Source organism: Schistocerca gregaria, chromosome 1, assembly GCF_023897955.1.
Source record: "Schistocerca gregaria isolate iqSchGreg1 chromosome 1, iqSchGreg1.2, whole genome shotgun sequence".
NCBI classification, from domain to species: domain Eukaryota; kingdom Metazoa; phylum Arthropoda; class Insecta; order Orthoptera; family Acrididae; genus Schistocerca; species Schistocerca gregaria.
In genome coordinates, this window is record NC_064920.1 from 476,656,063 (window position 1) to 476,679,714 (window position 23,652).

Here is a 23,652-nt window from a genome sequence, read left to right on the forward strand (position 1 = left end):
TACTATGACAGTTCGGCGGGAGGTGAGAGAACTTGCATTTCATGGTCGGGCGGCTGCTCAAAACACGTCACACCGCTAAATGAGAAACGACGCCTCGTTTGGTGCAAGGAGCCTATACATTGGACGACTGAACAGTGGAAAAGCGTTGTGTGGAGTGACAAATCACGATACACAATGTGGCGATCCGATGGCAGGGCATGGATGTAGCGAATGCCCGGTGAACGTCATCTGCCAGCGTGTGTAGTGCCAATCAGGTAAAATTCGGAGGCGGTGGTGTTATGGTGTGGTTGTGTTTTTCATGGAGGGAGCTTGCACCCCTTGTTGTTTTACGTGGCACTATAGCAGTACAGGCCTACTACACTGATGCTTGAAGGACCTTCTTGCTTCCCACTGTTGAACAGCAATTCGGGGATGGCAATTGCATCTTTCAACACGCTCAAGTACCTGTTCGTTATACACGGCCTTTGTCGGAGTGGTTACACGACGATAACATCCCTATAAAGGAATGGCCTGCACAGAGTCCTTATCTGAATCCTATAATACACCGTTGGGATGTTTTGGAACGCCGACTTTGTGCCAGGCCTCATTGACCGACATCGATACCTCTCCTCAGCGCAGCACTCCTTGAAGAATGGGCTGCCATTTCCCAAGAAACCTTCCAGCACCTGAAATGAAATTACTCAAGGCATATATATTACGGTTTGAATGAAAAGTAGGACAGTCTAGGCGCAATGGTAAATATGACGAACTGACGACATCCGCTTCCATCAGGCGTGATGTATATATGGTTTCTGCATTCCACGGTCTGCTGTAAGAAATTCATGGACGTGTTTCAAGGAGGAGGATTGTGACATTAACCAGTAAACTGTAGAAGGGTCAAACGTCGCACCGAGATGGGAGAGGTTATTCATACAACAGTGAATATACTGAGAGCGATATTCTACTGACAAAGCAACACACAACGTCAATGCCCGGAGTAGATTGTTCTGTTATTAAAGTTTTTTAAATAGTGAAATATTGTTCACTTAAGAGTGATCACTTTTGCTTAAAGCTGGTCTTTATGGGCGTGGCATCCTGTTCCTTAATGAGAATTGTATCCAAAATTTAATTACCTGAAAGGACTTCGCCATGTAACCGTTTTTGCAGTACCTAACTGTAGTTATGTTTTGATCAATTGAAGTTCGTGATTCGTAAATGTCTATTGATGAGCAGCACCAAATAGCATTTAATAAATGATATTGCTACCGAAACTTCCTGGCAGATTAAAACTGTGTGCCCGACCGAGACTCGAACTCGGGACCTTTGCCTTTCGCAGGCAAGTGCTCTACCATCTGAGCTACCGAAGCACGACTCACGCCCGGTACTCACAGCTTTTACTTCTGCCAGTATCCGTCTCCTACCTTCCAAACTTTACAGAAGTTCTCCTGCGAACCTTGCAGAACTAGCACTCCTGAAAGAAAGGATATTGCGGAGACATGGCTTAGCCACAGCCTGGGGGATGTTTCCAGAATGAGATTTTCACTCTGCAGCGGAGTTTCATATCAGCGGAGTTTCATATCAGCGCACACTCCGCTGCAGAGTGAAAATCTCATTCTGGAAACATCCCCCAGGCTGTGGCTAAGCCATGTCTCCGCAATATCCTTTCTTTCAGGAGTGCTAGTTCTGCAAGGTTCGCAGGAGAACTTCTGTAAAGTTTGGAAGGTAGGAGACGGATACTGGCAGAAGTAAAAGCTGTGAGTACCGGGCGTGAGTCGTGCTTCGGTAGCTCAGATGGTAGAGCACTTGCCCGCGAAAGGCAAAGGTCCCGAATTCGAGTCTCGGTGGGGCACACAGTTTTAATCTGCCAGGAAGTTTCATATCAGCGCACACTCCGCTGCAGAGTGAAAATCTCATTCTGGATATTGCTACCGTTCCGTATTTAAAATTATTTTGATAAAAAAAGATACGTGAATTTACTTTGGGTCTGCCAACGAACGGCGATCTGATTTTCCTCTCGTTTTCGAAAGAAAAATTGTCGCCTTGCTCCCATGTATTTTAAGGAGTGTCGTTATTGATGGGGTGAGATTTGGGATTAGCTCCCTATTTGCCAGTCATCAGTGCTCCCATGATTAAATTATGTATTTTACTAATTAAGAGTATTCCGTTTTTTTGGTAGTAAACTGCTGTTTAAATAAATGCAGTTTTGCTAACCAGCATCTTCCACTCCCTAATCAGCTCACTCACTATTGGCCTCCTGACCTCTGTGAAACCGCTTCCAGCACCGACCATAGAAGCCTCCCACCGGGGCTTCCATAACTGGTATCAGAAAATGCCTCTGATATCTGCAGCAGGATCCGGGTCCGCGTCTCCAGTTGCACTTTGCAGTCTAGCTGTACAGTTTGGTGAATGAGTTTTTGTTATTTAGTTTTCTTGTTTTGTACATGGCCATGGCGGGTAGGAGCACTGTTCATAGGGACTCAAAGACACAATTTGTAGAACCAGCAGAGCCTGCATACTTCTGACACATACAGCTTTGTGCTGACGAACAAGAATTTTCATATCATTACAGAATGTTCAGTTTCGGCGCTTTTAGATGATAGTTATCGTCATTTTCCAGGCGTGTGAGAAGGATTCTTACATGTATGAGCTATATTCCTGCTTCTGTGAACGTAGTTTGACCACTGAGAAGGAGAAGTCACTGCTCAGATTTAGCGATAAGTTTAAAATTACTTGGGGAGTTTTCTGCTTTGGTAATGTCTTTTGAGTATTCCTGAGAAATGCAGCCGTTTGGCATCGTCTTGGAACCCAAATTGCCGGCACGTCAGCCTGGAATTACCTCTGGCACGGCCCGTCCTCTTCTGGAGTATTCTTGGAAGACTTTTGAAGCCCACCCCTGGGGGACGGGCCGCCGCGGGCTGCGTCGTTATGACGCAATCAAAGTGTCTCCTGAGGACGGCCGGACAGAGGCCGCGCCGCCCCGGCTGTCAGGCGGCGTGCGGGGGCGTCCGTCAGAGTGACGTCAGATGCTATCGTGACGTCCCCCTAATGGCCGCGCTGTCGATATCCGGCGGAGCCAGCAATCAGCGCACCCCGCTTCCGTACGGCAGCCACCTCTGAATCGATTACCTCCTCCACATTATGGCTGCCAAGTCTTACTTTTTGTACCACGGGCCACTGTTGCATCGCTACCAGAATGCCGTTCGAAACTCTAAGAGACTCACTCACTTTTTTTTATATCAAGGCAAGTGTCAATCGACTGGTAACCTGAGGGGATGAATCTGTTTACTCATTTTAAGCGATACTCACAAAAATAGTATTAGCTCAGTTTCACACACAATCGAGATTGTTATTACCACTATAGTGCTCTTCACACTTGTCACTAGCAGATGCCTCAGGAATTTGCTTAAGGCTTTAGATACAAAGAGGCAACGATGAGAATGATGTAACGCTAAAAACAAACATTCTGCAATCAACAAGCATTCTGCCAATGAAGCAATCCTATAACTGCAAGTAACCCATTCTCCAGTCCTCCCGGCGGTTTCTTACCATGCTTTTTTGGATCCTCGTAAGATGTCATTATCTAAAGTTTGCCACTAAATAACATCTTATGCTTTCTCTGTTTCTGTTTCCAGTAACTATTCATTCTAATGAACCTTATGTGATGCGCTCTCATCTCATCTAGTGTCCCCAGCAATTAATTTCTCTTGTGTCAATTAAATTTTGCAGTATTGGTATTTACTGATTAACCCTTTGCAACACAACCTCATTCCATATTTAACAGTCCGTTTCATTTTATTCATTTACCTCCAAATACAAATTTCAAAAGCAACCAAACAATTCTCCTCTCACCATTACAGTGTCCGCGTCACAACAGCAAGCAGGGCACACGTCCATAACAAACAATTCAGTAATCTTTCAGTTTATCGTTTATTTAAAGGGGGACAGAAAATAGTCCTCTCGCTGTAAAATATTTGTTTTCCAACAGCTGTGCTTGGTTTGATTTCTTCTTTACATGTCATGCTATTCGTTATTTGTGTCCTCAGTATCTGAAGTAACTTGTTTCACTACGTGAGCACAAATTTTACCTCTGTCATCCTTGCATACCAATGAAAAACTGTTGTCCAAGACTTTTGACTTTTATCTTCATTCAATATTCCTGATTAGTTGTGTTCTGATCTTTTATCATATTGTTAATTGCGCTGAAGACTCATCTGTTCGTTCTTGGTAAAATTTTTTATGTATTTTGAACGAATGAAACAAGACGCTCGTGTAATATTTTACAATATTTATTATTTAATTAACCAGTTTTCAGCAGACAGGCCATCATTAGGAACAAAGATAAGAAAGCAAGGCTGTGGATTTTGTGGCAATGGAGATTTTGAACTAGGTGTATCCAAAAACTTCTTCAATCGGCTCTTGACATCGACGTTTATTAACATTCGATGTAAGACTAAAGTGAGTTAGTTAATTAGATGCTCCATAGATCATCTGGACTATTCTTTTATGGAAATGAAGTGAAACGAGTGAGTTCACGTCAGTTCACAGGACTTGTATACATGTTTAATGTAAACATTACTAAGACAGTACACTTACAAATTAGTTTTTATTTTTCTTTCTTTATTTATTTTTTTCACAGACTACCAGTTCTTAAACAGAAATTCGCCCATGGAATAGGAATTTTCCAGGAAAAATGATTTCAGGTTAGATTTAAAACTTGCTTTTCTACCTGGCATTTATGGTACTGGCCAAATGATCAAAAATTTTTGTGATTGCATAGAGAAGTGCTTTTTGAGACACTGACAGCTTTGATAATGGACAATAAAGTGACGTATTCCTCCAGTGTTTTTGTGGAATTGTGATGGATTCGTTAACGAATATATGTATTGCGATGGCGCAGTTAAAATGTCTTAATTCTTTGTAGACGTACCTGCATATCGACTGCGGATGAATGCCACACACTATTCCTACTGCTCCCTTTTTTGCAATTAACACTTCCTTTCTGAGTTATATTTTACCCCACAAAAGTATTCCACAAGATATTATTGAGTGGGAATATTCAAAACATGTGAGGATGTTGATTCGTTTGTTTCCAAAACTAGGAATAATACGAACAGAAAAGTAACTGTACTTTATTGTTTGAAAGACTCCGTAATATGCTTTTTCCGGATCAAGTTCATCAATACGTACATCCCAAATTTTGGAGTATTCTACCCTGTTCACTGACAATTGTTCACATTTCACATCAGTTATTGGTATGAGTGCTGCACACAATTGAATATAGTGTGCTTTCTCAAAATTAAGGGAGATCCCAGGAAACTACTTAACATTTTATTGTAAAATATAATTAACGACCTCTTCTGTTGCTTTCACTCTAATGGGATTTATTATAACACCAAAGTCGTCTCTCAAAATTACCGATTCTACCTGCTGAATGTCGAATCTAAAGTCATTCATAAAATGAGTGAACCCACAGTTGAGCCCTGTTGGATTGCAATTGTAATTTCACCCCCGTCATTAAAATTTTCTACCTTCTCAACATTATTTGAATTATTCAGCACAACTTTCTGTATTCTGTTTGTTAAGTGTGATTCGAAGCAAATATGTGTAAATCAATCTATTCCATAAAAGTTAATTTTTTCTATAAGTGTCACATTATCTACAGGATCAATCGCCTTGCAGATATCATAAAAAATACAAACTGTCGATAATTTATTTTCTAAGGCTACTAATATTTTGTGGGAGAATGTGTAAATAGTGTTTTCAGTCGAGCAACCCTTCTGGAATCCAAAGCAACCCATCTGGAATCCGATCATTTCGAATAAAACATTAAGCAAAACTATTTAGCTCAGATAAAATATGATACACTGAGTTAATGAACTATATAACATGTTACATTTGTCAGAGACAAAAAATAATCTTAGGATATTACAGTTAACTTCGATGACGCATTTTGAAAAGCATGAGAGAACACCATAATACTGTCTTAAACTACTATAATACTTGTCACCAAATATTAAATGTTCTATACCCTTAGTCGCATATGATAATTCTTAGAGCGAAATATCATCAAATAAAAGAATAAAATTAAAAGAAAGCTGCGCAAAGTGTGAACAGAAGCCAGATTGCACGCAGTATTCACAGTGTTATTTTTAACAACGTACACACATCAGTCAGTTCTGTTAAGAAGTTCATCTATTGAGTTGAAGGAGTTGGCCACCAATAAATGCTGTCGACTCTTTTCAAACTGAACTTTACTAGCAGTTAAAGTTCTTACCGCTGCTGACATTTTATTGCTGTTGTTGTTGTTGTTGTTGTCTTCAGTCCTGAGACTGGTTTGATGCAGCTCTCCATGCTACTCTATCCTGTGCAAGCTGCTTCATCTCCCAGTACCTACTGCAACCTACATCCTTCTGAATCTGCTTAGTGTACTCATCTCTCGGTCTCCCTCTACGATTTTTACCCTCCACGCTGCCCTCCAATGCTAAATTTGTGATCCCTTGATGCCTCAAAACATGTCCTACCAACCGATCCCTTCTTCTAGTCAAGTTGTGCCACAAACTTCTCTTCTCCCCAATCCTATTCAATACCTCCTCATTAGTTACGTGATCTATCCACCTTATCTTCAGTATTCTTCTGTAGCACCACATTTCGAAAGCTTCTATTCTCTTCTTGTCCAAACTAGTTATCGTCCATGTTTCACTTCCATACATAGCTACACTCCAAACAAATACTTTCAGAAACGACTTCCTGATACATAAATCTATATTCGATGTTAACAAATTTCTCTTCTTCAGAAACGCTTTCCTTGCCATTGCCAGTCTACATTTTATATCCTCTCTACTTCGACCATCATCAGTTATTTTACTTCCTAAATAGCAAAACTCCTTTACTACTTTAAGTGTCTCATTTCCTAATCTAATTCCCTCAGCATCACCCGATTTAATTTGACTACATTCCATTATCCTCGTTTTGCTTTTGTTAATGTTCATCTTATATCCTCCTTTCAAGACACTGTCCATTCCGTTCAACTGCTCTTCCAAGTCCTTTGCCGTCTCTGACAGAATTACAATGTCATCGGCGAACCTCAAAGTTTTTACTTCGTCTCCATGAATTTTAATACCTACTCCAAATTTTTCTTTTGTTTCCTTTATTGCTGTAGTGCTGAATAGTGACACCTTTCTGAACCAAAGTAAGTGACTAAATCTTCATGAAAGTCATTCTTATTTCCAGTAGTGGTTCCGAGACATAAGCTGTTGATTTGAAAAAGAAAAGATATACATTTTAATGACATATAACATTAAAGACTAAATATATTGGGAAACAGTAGTTAGCATCGCCAGTTCCATAAACAGCCCTCTGCAGGACGTTCTTGATTTCAGTCCACAAATAACTCATATTGCACGTTTCTAGGCTCAGAAAACTTTAGCTTGGCTTCATGAGTTACCTCAGAAAATAATCCCATATGGCATTATGGAATGAAAGTAACCACAGTACTTTAACTTTTTGTATTTTTACATGGCCTGTGTCTAAACTTTTCGCATAGAAAATAGGCATCTGCTTAGGTGCTACAGCAGTTCTGTGGTATACTCCTCACAGTAAATTTATAAAGCTGTAATCCAATAATTTCACTCTGTCAGCTTCTACTACCTGTTTCTCATTTTAGACATATACTGGCAGGAAACCATTTACAATTTCAACTGCATATAGTATTTTTGCAAGGTTCAGAGTCAGAGAATTGGTTAGGAACCATTTATTAATCTCCATGAAAATTTAATTAGCCGATCTTACTAAGGCTTTATTTGATTTGTTATTTATTGCAATGTTCGTATCGTCTGTAAACAAAACAAATTTGACATTTGGCAACGTTGCTAATGAAAGGTCATTGGTACACGCAAGGAAATGTAAAATTAAATAGGAACCTTGGAGAACACCACATGTTATTGGTTCCCAGGTGTATGAAGCTAATAGCTTAATACACGCCTGTTTTCTATTGATACCGTTTTTTTCCGTCAGAGTTATAGGATTTGAACCATTCTGCAGCAATTCGTGTTACACTACAATATTCTAATTTACATGAAAATATATTGCGATTCACACAGTAAAATGCTTTCGATACATCACAAAATAATCCAGTAGCTTGTAATTTATTGTCTAATGAATTAAGTACAGTCTCACTCTATGTGATGATACCCTCCTCAGTATCGGAACCCTTTAGAAATCCGAATTGTGACTTTGACAATGTTTTATTTGTGATCAGATGGGCAAGAAGACGACTTTATACTATCTTTTATAAAATTTTGGGAATGAGAAATGGAACTGAAATGTGATGGTATTTCTTTATCTCTTTTCTTATATAAATGCTAACTTCCGCATATTTCAACCATTCGGGAAATGTTCTACTGATGAAAGCTTGCTTACACAAATAACTTAAAATGTCGCTGAAATCAGAAGCACACGGTTTAATTAACTTTGTTGATATATTATCACAGCCACTAGATTTTTCGACTTTAGGGATTTTTATGGTGGACATTACTTCGGCCGTTTTTGTGAGTGTCAAACTCATATTATTGTAGTTACCTCTAGTGACTGGTCTGAGATGTTCCACGGCAATACCTATTGAACCTGACAACCCCAATTTTTCAGTAACAGTTATGACGTGCAATTGAGGAGTTCAGCAACACTCCAGCTATCCGTTACTCGTGTATCATTTACTGTTAATGCTATGTGCTCCTCTTTATCTGTCTCTTCCTTTACTATATCCCATATTGCCTTCGTTTGGTTATCTGAATTGATTATCCCTTTCTGATAAAGCATTCGCTTTGATTTCCATGTTAATATTTTCAATATTTCGTGGCGTGTTTATTAATGATCTATTGCATTTACGTCAGAGCTGTCTCTGACTGATAGATATAGTTCGCCTTCTGTTTAACTTTTATCGAATGTTAATAACTGTGATCGTAAACAGTGAATTGAAGGACTTTTTGTATGCACCTGTATCACAATATTTGTTCTCACAATATACACAGCCACAAATATTTGTCTTTTTACCTGATGATGGTCTAACAGCCAAGAGCCTTTGAGTTAAATAATAAGTACTGTAGAATACCACACAAGTGGTGTGTGCTTTTATTCATAATATATTGTTAATCGATTTTCGTTTTGTCGATGTACATGGAGCTCGCAGCTATTCTCTTACTTGCGTTGCTGGTGTCTAGCCGCCGCTACAATTGCTGCTGCCGTCGCGTCTCGAGAGTCCCAACTGTGGTTGAGGACTGCAAACAGACGGGATCGGCAGTTTTACCGTGAATCTCATCTTCACCTTCTCGCTACGATCATTTATTCCTCTCTCGCTATGTTCCTGACTGCCCTACGTGTATTCTCGCTATACAATTGAAACTTGTGCTTCAGATTGGTCTGGCTTGGAATGCTGCATCACAGAATTTCCTTTAACCTATGGAACTATGCTGTTTAAGCTGATCATTTTATGGGCCTGTATCCGCCATTTTAGAGATTCTACCACACAGCTTTGGTAAACTGGTGTCAGTGCAAACGATAAAGTTTCGTCACCCTAATGGGGTACATCAGTCATATAAAAAGCCAACAAGCATTTCTAAAGCTACCCATTGAGTATCGTCATCAAGCCGTACGTTACTTCGTAGGGGAGAGATTTACGAAAGGGGTAAGCTCAGAAAGCTCTTAGGGTAAGCTAGTAATCACCACACGGCCGATACTAACGTTTCGCACAGGGAGGCACTAAAAGCTGACACAGTGAAGCTGCTGTTGCCGCTTCAGTGCGCGTTAGACAGTTAAACTGTCGTCAAGAAGAGGCAGTCAAATGAAAATGAGACAGATGTTAGACACCTCAGTCAGCTATTGATTATTTCAAAAGTAATCGGCATAACCGTTAATATATTTATTCCACGGTGACAGTAGACGGTCAGTGCCTTCATGGAAAAATGTCTGCGATTGCCTAAGCAACCACGATTGTAGCCAGGAGTGAGGCCGCGAACATGTTGCCACGGTTGTTTCGACTACGCTGCAGGAGTTAAGCTGGGAAGCCCATACACAACTTCTATATTGTCCCGATCTCTCCCCGTGCGATTTACATTTATGTGGAGCCACAAAGAAAGATCTCTTGGCCGCCGATTTCCTTCGGACGACAAGGTGCACTCCCTGGGTGAAATCATGAAAGCATCGTCCATCTTGTCTAGCCGTTAAGGGGATTACTTCTGAAAAAATAGACAGTTCACTCACTTTTTTTCAGTGTGTCTTATTTGCTGCTTACCGCCTGTTATACAATGTTTGACGTGCCCTAATCCTCGAGAAAAATAACATAAGCTCTCGTGGAGTGACTTTATATGATATTTGGTTCTCCTTTATTGCGAGTGACTCAGGAGACTATGCATATTTCTATGTCACCATTTATTCCTGTCTTGTCCTCAGTAATCCTATTCCAGAAATTAAAAATTAAAAAAGAACTTTTAACATAGCTGACTGGAGTAATTTGACCACTGCAAATTAACTACCTCGTTATGTATTATTAAACAAAAGAAAACTCCGTCCGAAATGCAGCGTCTTGCATGTGATCAGATTCATGTTGACCTCCCGCCTGAAGACAAGATAGCGTGTGACAAATGCTACACATCGGAGGATGACGATAGCTCTGACTTTCAAGGCATAAGATTAATGTCTGATTTTCGTCGATGAAACACACTTGTCTGTACATATATTAATTTTCTACAAGGAATATATGTCATACACAAAAATGTTTAATAAATTAATGTATTCCTGTATTTTTCAAGAATAAAAATTTATTGAACTTTGATCGCTATTGTCATCTTACCTTGTAGTCAAAGCTATCGTACTACATTAGTTTTTAAAAGTCCGCCCTGGTAGCTGAGTGGTCAGCGCGACAGGGTCCGGGTTCGACTCCCTGCTGGGTCGGAGATTTTCTCCGCTCAGTGACTGGATGTTGTGTTGTCCTGAATATCATCATTTAATCCCCATCGACGCGCAAGTCGCCGAAGTGGCGTCAAATCGAAAGACTTGCACCCGGCCAACGGTCTACCTCACGGGAGACCCTAGTCACACGACATTATTTTTATACTTTTTAAAACTGGCAAAGTAATTATGATGCTATTATAATAAACGATTTTGCTACTAGGTACTTTACAGTAGAAGGCCATTTTTACTGATACATGCAAAGCAAAGAAACTATCTCCAAAAATTAATTTACTAAAGTGATTAACCGCAAACATCGCTAAAAATGTCCCAGTCTCTCCTAGAAGTTCAGGGACATGGCCTTGGAGATACCAAATGGAATTACAGCAGAGAAGCGAACGAAACCAGCCTTGAACTTCATGAGAAGCCACCAGTAAGAGTGATGCGTCACCACGTTTTGTCGAAGTTCCCCGAGATTTTATTGGCCTGTCAATCCAGTATTGCAGTTATGTCTTTCAGCTTGCAAGATTTCACGAAGTTTGAGTAAGTTCGTCAGTAGTTAGCTATGGCAACGTGGTAATAAGTTCCTTAGTTACCATAAGCTACCCTTTTGGGCTAGAGTTTCTATTAATCCGGGTGCCCTCGTTGCCCCTATAGGGTCTCGTTAGGAAAACAGGAGGTAAGGGGGGGGGGATGAATCGTTTATCAATGGTGGCGCTCAAACACACTCTCCTTGGGGTCTCCGGAATAACCAGATCCCCTCTTAAAGTATACTTGCCATTGCTGCACTGCTCTGGAAACTGCTGGCTTCGTTTGCATTTCAATTTATTCTCTTGCATTTCAGTTGCTATAAAATGTCGCGATACGAGATCACATTTCTTGAATATAATCTGGCATTGAATTGAGGGTAGAAGAGCTAAGATATCGAATATCCCATGGACAAAGGTCATACTTCTCACTTTGAAAGGAGCCAAGTCGCCTGTAGCAAAGTCCCACCTTATTGTGGTGTAAACTAATTTTATGCCGTTTATAAATTGTTTGCGCAGGCGCTAGCTGTAATGTGCCATTTGAGATCAATTTGTTTCCTCGAGGATCCGATAACTCTATTCCCTTACCCGTAGCCTTTTTAACGCCCAACGAGATTGTTTCTCATCGTATGGTAGATCTTGCAATGAATGAGATTTTTTTTTCAAGCAGTTCGTGTCAAGAGTGTATTTGACGTACGTCTGACCTTTGTATCCGCACAGTGCGTGTACTAATGTGTCATCACTGAATCTATAGAGATAAAGATGGCACAAAACTTGATTAACCGAGAAGCAGGATCCTAGCTAAGCACTGCATGGAACCCGGCATTTGAACTGCTGGAGCAATGCCGGAGAAAATATGTTTCCAACACCAACAACGAGCCTCAGACATCCGCACACTGTGGGCATGAACCAAGAAGGGAACACCAGGAAGCCTCAGCCGCAGTCGGAGACAGAGCGGGAGCGGACGGAATGGGGAACGTCCAGAGCGGCATTGGAGCGCCACTCGCGGGTGCGGACCGAGAAGGGAACACCAGGAGGCCACTCACTCACTCACTCTTCTACCTTACGGGTCTGCCCTGACCCGTGCAGGAGCAGGCTAAGCAGTCGACTGCTATTCCTGCGTAAGCCTTTCATTTCGGAGGGACTAACTCTCTTCTTGGATTGGCCTCTGGTTTGTTTCTTTCTGGATGGGGATGTCCTGTCTTTATTGCGGAAGTTTTCACTCCCGCAGCAGGTCAGGCCAGCGTGTTGTTGGCCTGTGGTGTGCAGGATGGCCCAGACCCCTGATGAGCCGGTTGTCGGACCGTTCGGCCCGCTCATAGAAGGCCCGCGCCGATTGCTTGAAGCGGTCGCGGAGGAAGGGTATTCCGGTCTGCTCGTGTAGCCGAGCGGTCGAGTATAGCCTCGGCAGGCGCAGAGCGAGCTTGAGCGCCCTGTTCTGCACCCTCTGCAGCTTGCTGATGTGTGTTTCGGCCGCGTTGCCCCACACCACAGCCGCGTATTCCAGCACTGGACGTACCAGCGCCAGGTACAGCGTGATGCCGTGGTTTGGCGGCAGCGCAGACGAGGGATTGAGCAGAGGGTACAGGACGCGTAGGCGCCCTATTGCTCTGCCCCTGACGTCCTCGATGTGCGGCTTCCATGTGAGCTTGTGGTCCAATGTGACACCCAGGTAGCGGCCAGTCTTGCTCCATGGGACGGGGCTGCCCATGATGGTGACTGGCGGAAGATCGGGCGGCAGTGGTCGTCTCGTGAACACCACCGCCTGGCTCTTCGCCGCGTTTTGCTTGAGGCGCCACTTGGTCGACCAGGCGCCAAGGGCCTCGCAACCTCGTTGAAGAAGACGGCGCATCTCGACCGCCTTCATGCTCCGCATGAACAGCGCAGTGTCGTCAGCATATAGTGCCAACTTCACCGGCGTCACGCGCGGAGCGTCGGCCGTGTATAGGGGTTACAGTAGGGGCCCAAGAACGGACCCCTGCGGCACTCCAGCACGGATGTATCGATGGGTGGATGACCCGTCGTCCAGCCTGACATGGAAGGACCGCTCGGCTAGGTATGACCGGAGGAGGACTCCGTCGACGTCGGTACCCCGTGCCGTGCACAAAAAGTTTGTACACGAGGCCGTCGTGGCACACGGAGTAGAATGCCCTAGAGACGTCCAGGAACACCGCCCCAAGGTATTCCCGAGTCTCCAAGGCGCGCATGGCTTCTTCTACCAGTCGCATCAGCTGGTGGACGGTGGAATGGCCCCTCCTAAAGCCGAACTGCTCGTCGGGTATGATGCCTTCCGCTGTCACGTGGCGGAGCACGCGTCTGGCGTACAGGCGCTCGAACACCTTCGAGAGAGCCAGCAGCAGGCTGATTGGCCTGTAGTTGGCGGCGTCCCGTGGGTCCTTGTTCGCCTCGGGGATTGCCACCACCTCTGCATGTTTCCATACAGAGGGGTAGACCCCAGAGCGAAGGACCTGGTTGAAGATGCCCGCCAGGAATGGGTGTGCACCCGCCGGCAGGCTCTTCAGCAGATGGTTGGTGACGCCGTCAGCCCCGCCAGCCTTCTTGGTGTTGAGTCAGGAGGCCACGATCGCAGTTGGAGACGGCCAGAGCGGGCGCGGACGGAATAGAGAACACCTAGAGCGGCAGGATAGCGCGACTAGCGGGGCGGACCGACTAGGGGACACCAGGCACCGGGCAGGCATAAATATGCGACCCGGTCCAGCAAGCAGCCAGTCTCAGGGAACACCCGATGAAGACGTCAAGTAATGAAGTCCAAATATCGTGTTTGGAAGACGCTGATATCCGGCAGAAAACCCGATTTGAACGAGATGTCATCAAATAGCCGGGAAAGTCTAAGAAATTACATCACAAGAAATGTTATTGTCACGTAACTAGAATGCACGAATTAATAAAAGTTGGAGTGACATGCACAATTTCTTTGCCTGCAAAAATCCTCGCAGGACTAATTAACTACCGCTTTGCTATCTGTCGCTACCATATGTCAAGCGTATCGTCCTCACTGCGTAGAAAACGAAGCACTCAATGCCCTCGCTTATTTCCACGCACTTGGGCGGTGCGCCGTGAGACGAGAGAGAGAGAGAGGGCCTAAATTTGTGGTCTCAAAATCAATGGAAGGTTAATTCAGACGTTACGATATAACCCAACCGAAAGGCGTATGCTTACAATTTCGGAAGTCTTGTAATGTATATTAGTGCAATGAAGCAGACAAATAAATGTTAGCGACAAATTCGAAAAGAGAGATAATTTTTGAAGATTCAACTGAATGCAAAATCAAGTTCCAATAATCAAGGAGAAAAGAAGAAATAGTTTCCAGACAAAGACCCTGTGTATGTACAGGTACGCACAGTATCCTACAGTGAGGAAGACAAAGAAATTGTAAATATAATGGAAAAATAAATGTCGCATGTCATTGCTTATTTCTTTTGCAATGCTTCTACATCTCCAAACTGAAAACTGGAAACGTAAATGACACAAGAAGTGAAGGGAAAAACTAAAAAATTAAATATAACCTTTAGCACATATTATAGGACAAGATCTCTAATATTTTTTACTCGTTTTATGTAAAGGAGTGCTATGTAGATGTGCAGGTTGTTCTACTGATGTTTATTTTTCATCTTTCTTTCCAGTGCTTCTTATCTTGGCTATAGAACACATGGAATTTTTTGTCTTTTTTTTCAGAGAGTAATGTAAACTTTCTCCCTTCAAACCAAAACCTGTTCACGTGTTATTCTAACCACCTGAAATATTTAACGAATTACTTGAAGTTAATGACGAAAATTAAATCTACTGGACCGCCTAAATGACAGTATGAGAAATATTTATTTTAAGTGATAGACATGTATTTTGGCAGTCGTTTGCAAATGGTCAGGAATTGAAAATTTGTGCAGATTGCTGTTTAGGTTAAAATTATTTTGGGGACCGAGTTATTGGATGCTGTAAAACTTTGGAAATTGTTTTCGTATAGGCCTGGGAAACGGTATTATTCTCTGTCAAAATTATGACCAATCAGTTGCTGGTGGCTAGTATTGATTCAATATAAGTATTTCTTCAGACTTTCTCACTGAAATTCTAACAGGTCTGTAAATCAGTCACAACCCAGTAAAGTCAGCTGTTGTAGATAAAGACTTGTAGTGGAAAGCCTGAACACGGTTCTGAAATATAACCGAAACTGATCAACAGGAACCGTATAATGTAGAGATCTTGATGGACAATATAATTATGTTGTAAACCAAAATATTACATCAAATATATACAGAAAATGAACACTGTAGTCGGTGTCGTCTTCACAACCATAGTTGTATTGGGTGAGATAAATTCAATTAATTTTATAATCTATTGTTTTCATTTGTCATTATATCTATTTATTAATCACATTGAACTTTTTCTTTTGCTCACTTGAGTCTAGTCTTTTAATTCATATCGTGTTGCACACTAAGCACTCCTATCTAAGTTCCTTGTTGTTGTGGTTTTCAGTTCAAAGACTGGTTTGATACAGCTCTCCAGGCTACTCTATCCGTGCAAGCCTCTCCATCTCCGAGTAACTACTGCTAGTGACATCCTTCTGAATCTGCTTAGTGTATTCATCTCTCCGTCTCCCTCTACGATTTTTACCCTCCACGCTTTCCTCCCACACCAAATTAGTGATCCCTTGATGCCTCAGAACGTATCCTACCACCCGATCCCTTCGCCTCGTCAAGCTGTGCCACAAATTCATCTTCTCCCCAATTCTATTCAGTTATAGTTCTGGGTGGAGATTTTAATTTGCCGGATATAGACTGGGAGACTCAAACGTTCATAACGGGTGGCAGGGACAAAGGATCCAGTGAAATTTTTTTAAGTGCTTTATCTGAAAACTACCTTGAGCAGTTAAACAGAGAACCGACTCGTGGCGATAACATATTAGACCTTCTGGTGACAAACAGACCCGAACTATTTGAAACAGTTAACGCAGAACAGGGAATCAGCGATCATAAAGCGGTTACGGCATCGATGTTTTCAGCCGTAAACAGAAATATTAAAAAAGGTAGGAAGATTTTTCTGTTTAGAAAAAGTGACAAAAAGCAGATTACAGAGTAGCTGACGGCTCAACACAAAAGTTTTGTCTCAAGTACAGATAGCGTTGAGGATCAGTGGACAAAGTTCTAAACCATCGTACAATATGCGTTTAATGAGTATGTGCCAAGCAAGATCGTAAGAGGTGGAAAAAATCCACCGTGGTACAACAACCGAGTTAGAAAACTGCTGCGGAAGCAAAGGGAACTTCACAGCAAACATAAACATAGCCAAAGCCTTGCAGACAAACAAAAATTACGCGAAGCGAAATGTAGTGTGAGGAGGGCTATGCGAGAGGCTTTCAATGAATTCTAAAGTAAATTTCTATGTACTGACTTGGCAGAAAATCCTAAGAAATTTTGGTCTTTTGTCAAAGCGGTAGGTGGATCAAAACAAAATGTCCAGACACTCTGTGGCCAAAATTGTACTGAAACAGAGGATGACAGACTAAAGGCCGAAATACTAAATGTCTTTTTCCAAAGCTGTTACACAGAGAAAGACTGCACTGTAGTTCCTTCTCTAGATTGTCGCACAGATGACAAAATGGTAGATATCGTAACTGACGACAGAGAGATGGAGAAACAATTAAAATCGCTCAAAAGAGGAAAGGCCGCTGGACCTGATGGGATACCAGTTCGATTTTACACAGAGTACGCGAAGGAACATTCCCCCCTTTTTGCAGCGGTCTACCGTAAGTCTCTAGAAGAGCGTAGCGTTCCAAAGGATTGGAAAAGGGCAAAGGTCATCCCCGTTTTCAAGAACGGAAGTCGAACAGATGTGCAGAACTATAGACCTCTATCTCTAACGTCGATCGGTTGTAGGATTTTGGAACACGCATTATGTTCGAGTATAATGACCTTCCTGGAGACTAGAAATCTACTCCGTAGGAATCAGCATGGGTTTCGAAAAAGACGGTCGTGTGAAACCCAGCTCGCGCTATTCGTCCACGAGACTCAAAGGGCCATAGACACGGGTTCACAGGTAGATGCCGTGTTTCTTGACTTCCGCAAGGCGTTCGATACAGTTCCCCACAGTCGTTTAATGAACAAAGTAAGAGCATATGGACTATCAGACCAATTGTGTGATTTGATTGAGGAGTTTCTAAATAACAGAACGCAGCATGTCATTCTCAATGGAGAGAAGTCTTCCGAAGTAAGAGTGATTTCAGGTGTGCCGCAGGGGAGTGTCATAGGACCGTTGCTATTCACAATATACATAAATGACCTGGTGGATGACATCGGAAATTCACTGAGGCTTTTTGCAGATGATGCTGTGGTGTATCGAGAGGTTGTAACAATGCAAAATTGTACTGAAATGCAGGAGGATCTGCAGCGAATTGGCGCATGGTGCAGGGAATGGCAATTGAATCTCAGTGTAGACAAGTGTAATGTGCTGCGAATACACAGAAAGATAGATCCCTTATCATTTAGCTACAAAATAGCAGGTCAGCAACTGGAAGCAGTTAATTCCATAAATTATCAGGGAGTACGAATTAGGAGTGATTTAAAATGGAATGATCATATTAAGTTGATCGTCGGTAAAGCAGATGCCAGACAGATTCATTGGCAGAATCCTAAGGAAATGCAGTCCGAAAACAAAGGAAGTAGGTTACAGTACGCTTGTTCGCCCACTGCTTGAATACTGCTCAACAGTGTGGGATCCGTACCAGATAAGGTTGATAGAAGAGATAGAGAAGATCCAACGGAGAGCAGCGCGCTTCGTTACAGGATCATTTAGTAATCACGAAAGCGTTACGGTAATGATAGATAAACTCCAGTGGAAGACTCTACAGGAGAGACGCTCAGTAGCTCGGTCCGGGCTTTTGTTAAAGTTTCGAGAACATACCTTCATAGAAGAGTCAAGCAGTATATTGCTCCCTCCTACGTATATCTCACAAAGAGACCATGAGGATAAAATCAGAGAGATTAGAGCGCACACAGAAGCATACCGACAATCATTCTTTCCACGAACAATACGAGACTGGAATAGAAGGGAGAACCGATAGAGGTACTCAGGGTACCCTCCACCACACACCGTCAGGTGGCTTGCGGAGTATGAATGTAGATGTAGATGTACCTTCTCATCAGTTACATGATCTACAAATCTCATCTTCAACATTGATCTGCAGCAAAATATTTCGAAAGCTTCTATTCTCTTCTTGCCTAAGCTGTTTATCGTGTGTTTCACATCTATACATGGCTATACTCCATACAAATACTTTCAGAAAAGACTTTCTGACGCTTAAATCTATACTCGATGTTAACAAATTTCTCTTCTTCAGAAACACTTTCCTTGCCATCGCCAGCCTAGATTTTATATCCCCTCTGCTTCGAACATTATCAGTTATTTTCCTGCCCAAATAGCAAAACTTATATGTTACTTTAAGTGTCTCGTGTCCTAATCAGATTCCATCAAGATTAACAGATTTAATTCGACCACATTCCATTGTTCTCGTTTTACTTTTGTTAATGTTCAACTTACACCTTCCTTTCCTGACACAGTGCATTCCGTTCAACTGTTCTTCTAAGTCCTTTTCTGTCTCTGGTAGAATTACATTGTCATTGGTAAGCCTCAAGGTTTTTATTTATTCTCCCTGGGTTTTAATTCCTGCTCCAAATTTTTCTTTTGTTTCCTTTTCTGTTTGCTCAGTATACGCATTGAATAATATCGGGGATAGGGCTAGAAACATGTCTTACTAGCTTCTCGACCACTGCTTCCCTTTCGTGCCTCTCGACTCTAATAAATGCCATCTGGTTTCTGTACAAATTGTAAATAGCCCTCCTCTGTCTGTATTTTAACCATGCCACCTTCAGAATTTGAAAGAGATTATTCTGGTCAGTGTTTTTTAAAAGCTTTCTCTAAGTCTTCAAATTTTATAAACGTCGGTTTGCTTTTCCTTACCCTATCTTCTAAGGTAAGTCGTAGGATCAGTACTGCCTCGTGTTTTTCTACATTTCTCCGGAATCCAAATTGTTCTTCCCCGACGTCGGCTTCTACAATTTTTTCATTTGTCTCTAAAGAATTCGTGTTAGTATTTTTCAACCGCGACTTATTAAACTGATAGTTCGGCAATTTTCAAACCTGTCAGCACCTGCTTTCTTTGGAATTAGAATTACTATATTCTTCTTGAAGTCTGAGGGTATTTCGCCTGTCTCATGCATCGTGGTCGCCAGATGAAAGAGTTTTGTCATGGTTGACTCTCCCAAGGCTGTCAGTAGTTCTGCCGGAATGTTGTGTACTCCCGTGGCATTATTTCGGCTTAGGTCTTTCGGTGCTCTGTCAAATTCTTCACGCAGTATCATATCTCCCATCTCATCTTCATCCACGTCCTCTCCCATTTCCATGATACTGCTCTCAAGTACGTCGCCCTTGTATAGACCCTCTATATACACCTTCCACCTTTCTACACGTCGCCCTTGTATAGACCCTCTATATACATCTTCCACGTTTCTGCTTCCCCTATTTCCCTTCTTTGCTGAGGACTGATTTTCCATCTGAGCTCTTGATATTCGTGCAGGTGGTTCTCTTTCCTCCAAAGGTCTCCTCGATTTTCCTGTAGGCCGCATCTATCTTACCCCTAGTGCTTCTACATCCTCACATTTGTCCTGTGGCCATTCGATGTCATTTTTAAAAGTTTTTATTCGTTTTCGACTGCCTCGGTTACTGCATTTTTGTATTTTCTCTTTCCATAAATTAAATTCAGTATCTCTTGTGTTACGCAAGACACGTACTTGATTCTCTGCTGCCGTCACTATTTCATCTCTCAAAACTGCTCATTTTTCCTCTACTTTTCCTTTCCCCTGTTCTTGTCAATCGTTATCTAATGCTCCATCTGAATCTCTTAATAGCCTCTGGTTCCTTCTGTTTATCCAGGACCCACTCCCTTAAACTCCGACCTTTCAGCAGTTCCCTCAGTTTTAATCTACAGCTCACAACCAATAAATTGTGGTCACAGTCCACATCACTCCGTGGAAACGTCTTACAATTCAACACCTGGTTCCTAAATCTCTGTCTTACCATTATATAGTTAATCTGAAACTTTCTGGTGTCTCCAGGTCTCTTCCAGGTATACAACCTTTTTTTATAATTCTTAAACCAAGTGTTAGCGATGATTAACTTATCTTCCGTTCAAAATTCTAGTAGATGGCTTCCTCTTTCTTCCAGTCCACATTCACCTATTACTTTTCCTTCTCTTCCTTTTCCTACTACCGAATTCCAGTACCCCATCACAATTAACTTCTCGTATGTCTCATCTATCTGAATAATTTCTTTTACCTCATCATACATTTCTTCAACCTCGTCATCATATGCTGAGCTAGTCGCCATATAAACTTGTACTACTGTGGTAGGCGTGGGCTTTACGTCTCTCTTGGCTACAAAATGCGTTCGCTATGCTGTTCATAATTACGTATCCTCTTTTTCTTTAATAATTATTAAACCTACTCCTGCGTTACCAATGTCTGATTTTGTATTTATAACCCTATATTACGGCTGTTGTTTCCCCTTGCTTTCAGCCGTTCGCAGTACCAGAACAGCAGAGCCATTTTGATTGATGGTACGAGGCCAGTTCAATCAATCATCCAGACTGTTGCCCCTGCAACGACTGAAAAGGCTACTACCCCTCTTCAGGAACGAGACTTTGTCTCGCCTCTCAGCAGATACCCCTCTGTTGTGGTTGCACCTACGGATCGGCTATTTGTATAGTTGAGCTGCATAGCTGAGTCGCGCAAGCCTCCTCACGGACGGCAATGTCCACGGTTCATGGACGGCGGGAGGGAGCGGGGGGGGGGGGGGGGGGGGCTATACTCCTTATCGAGTAGATTTAGAATGCACATTTAATGATTCCATTTCTCTTGTCGGATCTGTCTCTTGCCGACAGTCGACATGACTTCGCTTCCGTTTAAAAGCGAGTGTCCACATATCGATGTCAACCAACTGTTAGTCGATATCCTGTCGTTGGAAGTTCATATAACCGACACAGTTCCTTTAATGTTCTCCGTCATTTTACGATAACCATTCTCTCGCTCCGCAGACAATTCGGACATTTTCTTTATTGTAAATGCAATTTGCAGCTAGTGTATTTAGCATCACACAGCCAGTCTTGTTCACGCCCTGCATGGGCTTGAATTGAAATAAATATATTACAGTACCAAAACCGTCGCAAATTAGTAAATGCTTGACTTTGTTTTGGTGTATCAGCGTGGAATTATCACGCATTTTTGTATCAAATAGCATGAAAAGTACTCAGTTCTTCTTGCAATTTTTGAAATCGTGCAAGAAAGACATTTACTTTAAGTTTTTAACCATAACGTGTTGTAAGAACGCTACATGGTCAAAACCATCCCGACATCTATTAGTGGACACCTTTATGACAGCTTCAACTCTGCTGTGGATACTTTCAATGAAGTACCTGAAAGTCTTTGGAGGAATGATAGCTCATTCTTCCTCAAGAATCGAAAACAAAGACGGTAGTCATGTTGGACGCTGGGATCCCGAGTGATGTCGACATTGTAACTCATCGCATGTAAATTGGATGCAGGTCGGATCTGTGGGCAGACAAGTTTATTCTAGGAACTTTAATGTCCAGAGATCATTGTCTTGATTTATGACAGGGTGCATTTTCAGCAACATACAATCGTCATTTCCGAACTGTTTTTCTATTGGTACTCAGTACACAATCCTGTAAAACCTGTTCATACCCTTCCATGTTTAATGTTTTCTTAAGCACGATAAAGAGACCCCACACTTATATCGAAAAGCACCCCTTACCGTAACACCACCTCCTCTATACTTCACTGTTGGCATTACACATGACGGCAGGTAATAATCTCGAGGTCTTCGCTAAATCCATACCCTCCCATCGGGTTGCCATTGGGTGTAGTGTGATTAATCATTCCGAATCATTCGTTTCCAGTTATCCACTGCCCACCTCTAGCTTTGACTACAGTATCGTGTGGCTTTCTTAAGTAGTTTTCTATAGTGATTCTACAAACAATGTTCTTTAAACATGAAAACTGATGCAATGGGCAGTTGTGGAAGCAACAGTTAATAATAATCCTAACAATTTAAAATGTTTATTTGACACCACAAACTTTCGTCAAGCCACAATCACTAAAAGAATGACATCATTAAAAAGTAACATTACTAGCTTTCGACGCACTGTGTCGTCATTTTTAAATGTAATCACAAACCAGGAAAAGTGCGTTAATAGTTGCAACCACACTTCTTTCAAATATTGCGACAAATTCACTAATACCAATAAATAGAAATAAAGGCAGCAGAAATGGGACACTAGACATCATGACAATCTTTGTCTGATCAGTTGTTTCACACCTCAATGCATTGTAGTTGAAAACTGCATCGAGATGAAAGATATTATACACTCTTGCATTACGTTCTGAGTGATGCAACGATAATATTACACACCAATTTTAATACGTCTGAAACTTTTTTCTTTCTTTATTGTAATTTTAACCACCTCATACAGGGCGGGCTGGCACCAGCATATTACGCTGCTCTCCAGCCTTGAGTGGTACAATAACATGACATATAGGTGGCACAGATAATACAATAAAAACGGCGGTCAAAAAATGTTGATACGAAAAACAATAAACATGAAGCCGTTCACGCTGGACGAGCAAAAACACTAACACTTGTTGACACGGCGCACAGAACACGGATGACGGCGACGGCACACGTGAACAGAGGTGGCGTGACGGTGAAAGAACACTAAACAAAAAGCGAAGGCACACACACGAGAAACTGATGGCGATGAACTCCGGCGTGCGAAAGTCCACTGAGCGAGAGTTCGGGGACCTGCCAAGAGAGGTGGAGGGGGGGGGGAGAGGGAGAGGGAGAGGGGAGAGCAGAAATGCCACGGGCAGGGGAGATAGGGGGAAGGGAGGAAGGGGGAGGGGAAGCCCAGGGGAAGAGGGGTGGAGGAAGGGGGATGCGGGGAAAAGGATAGAGAAAGGAGGGAGGGTGCCTAAAGAAAAAGACACAGGAAGTGTGAGGGAGGATCACAGTTGATAGGAGGAGTAGATGGAGGGGAGGAGGACATCATCAGGGAGGGGGAGCTGGCGGAAGCCACCTTGGGAGAGGGTAAGGAGGGTGGAGAGATGGAGACCGGGTGGGA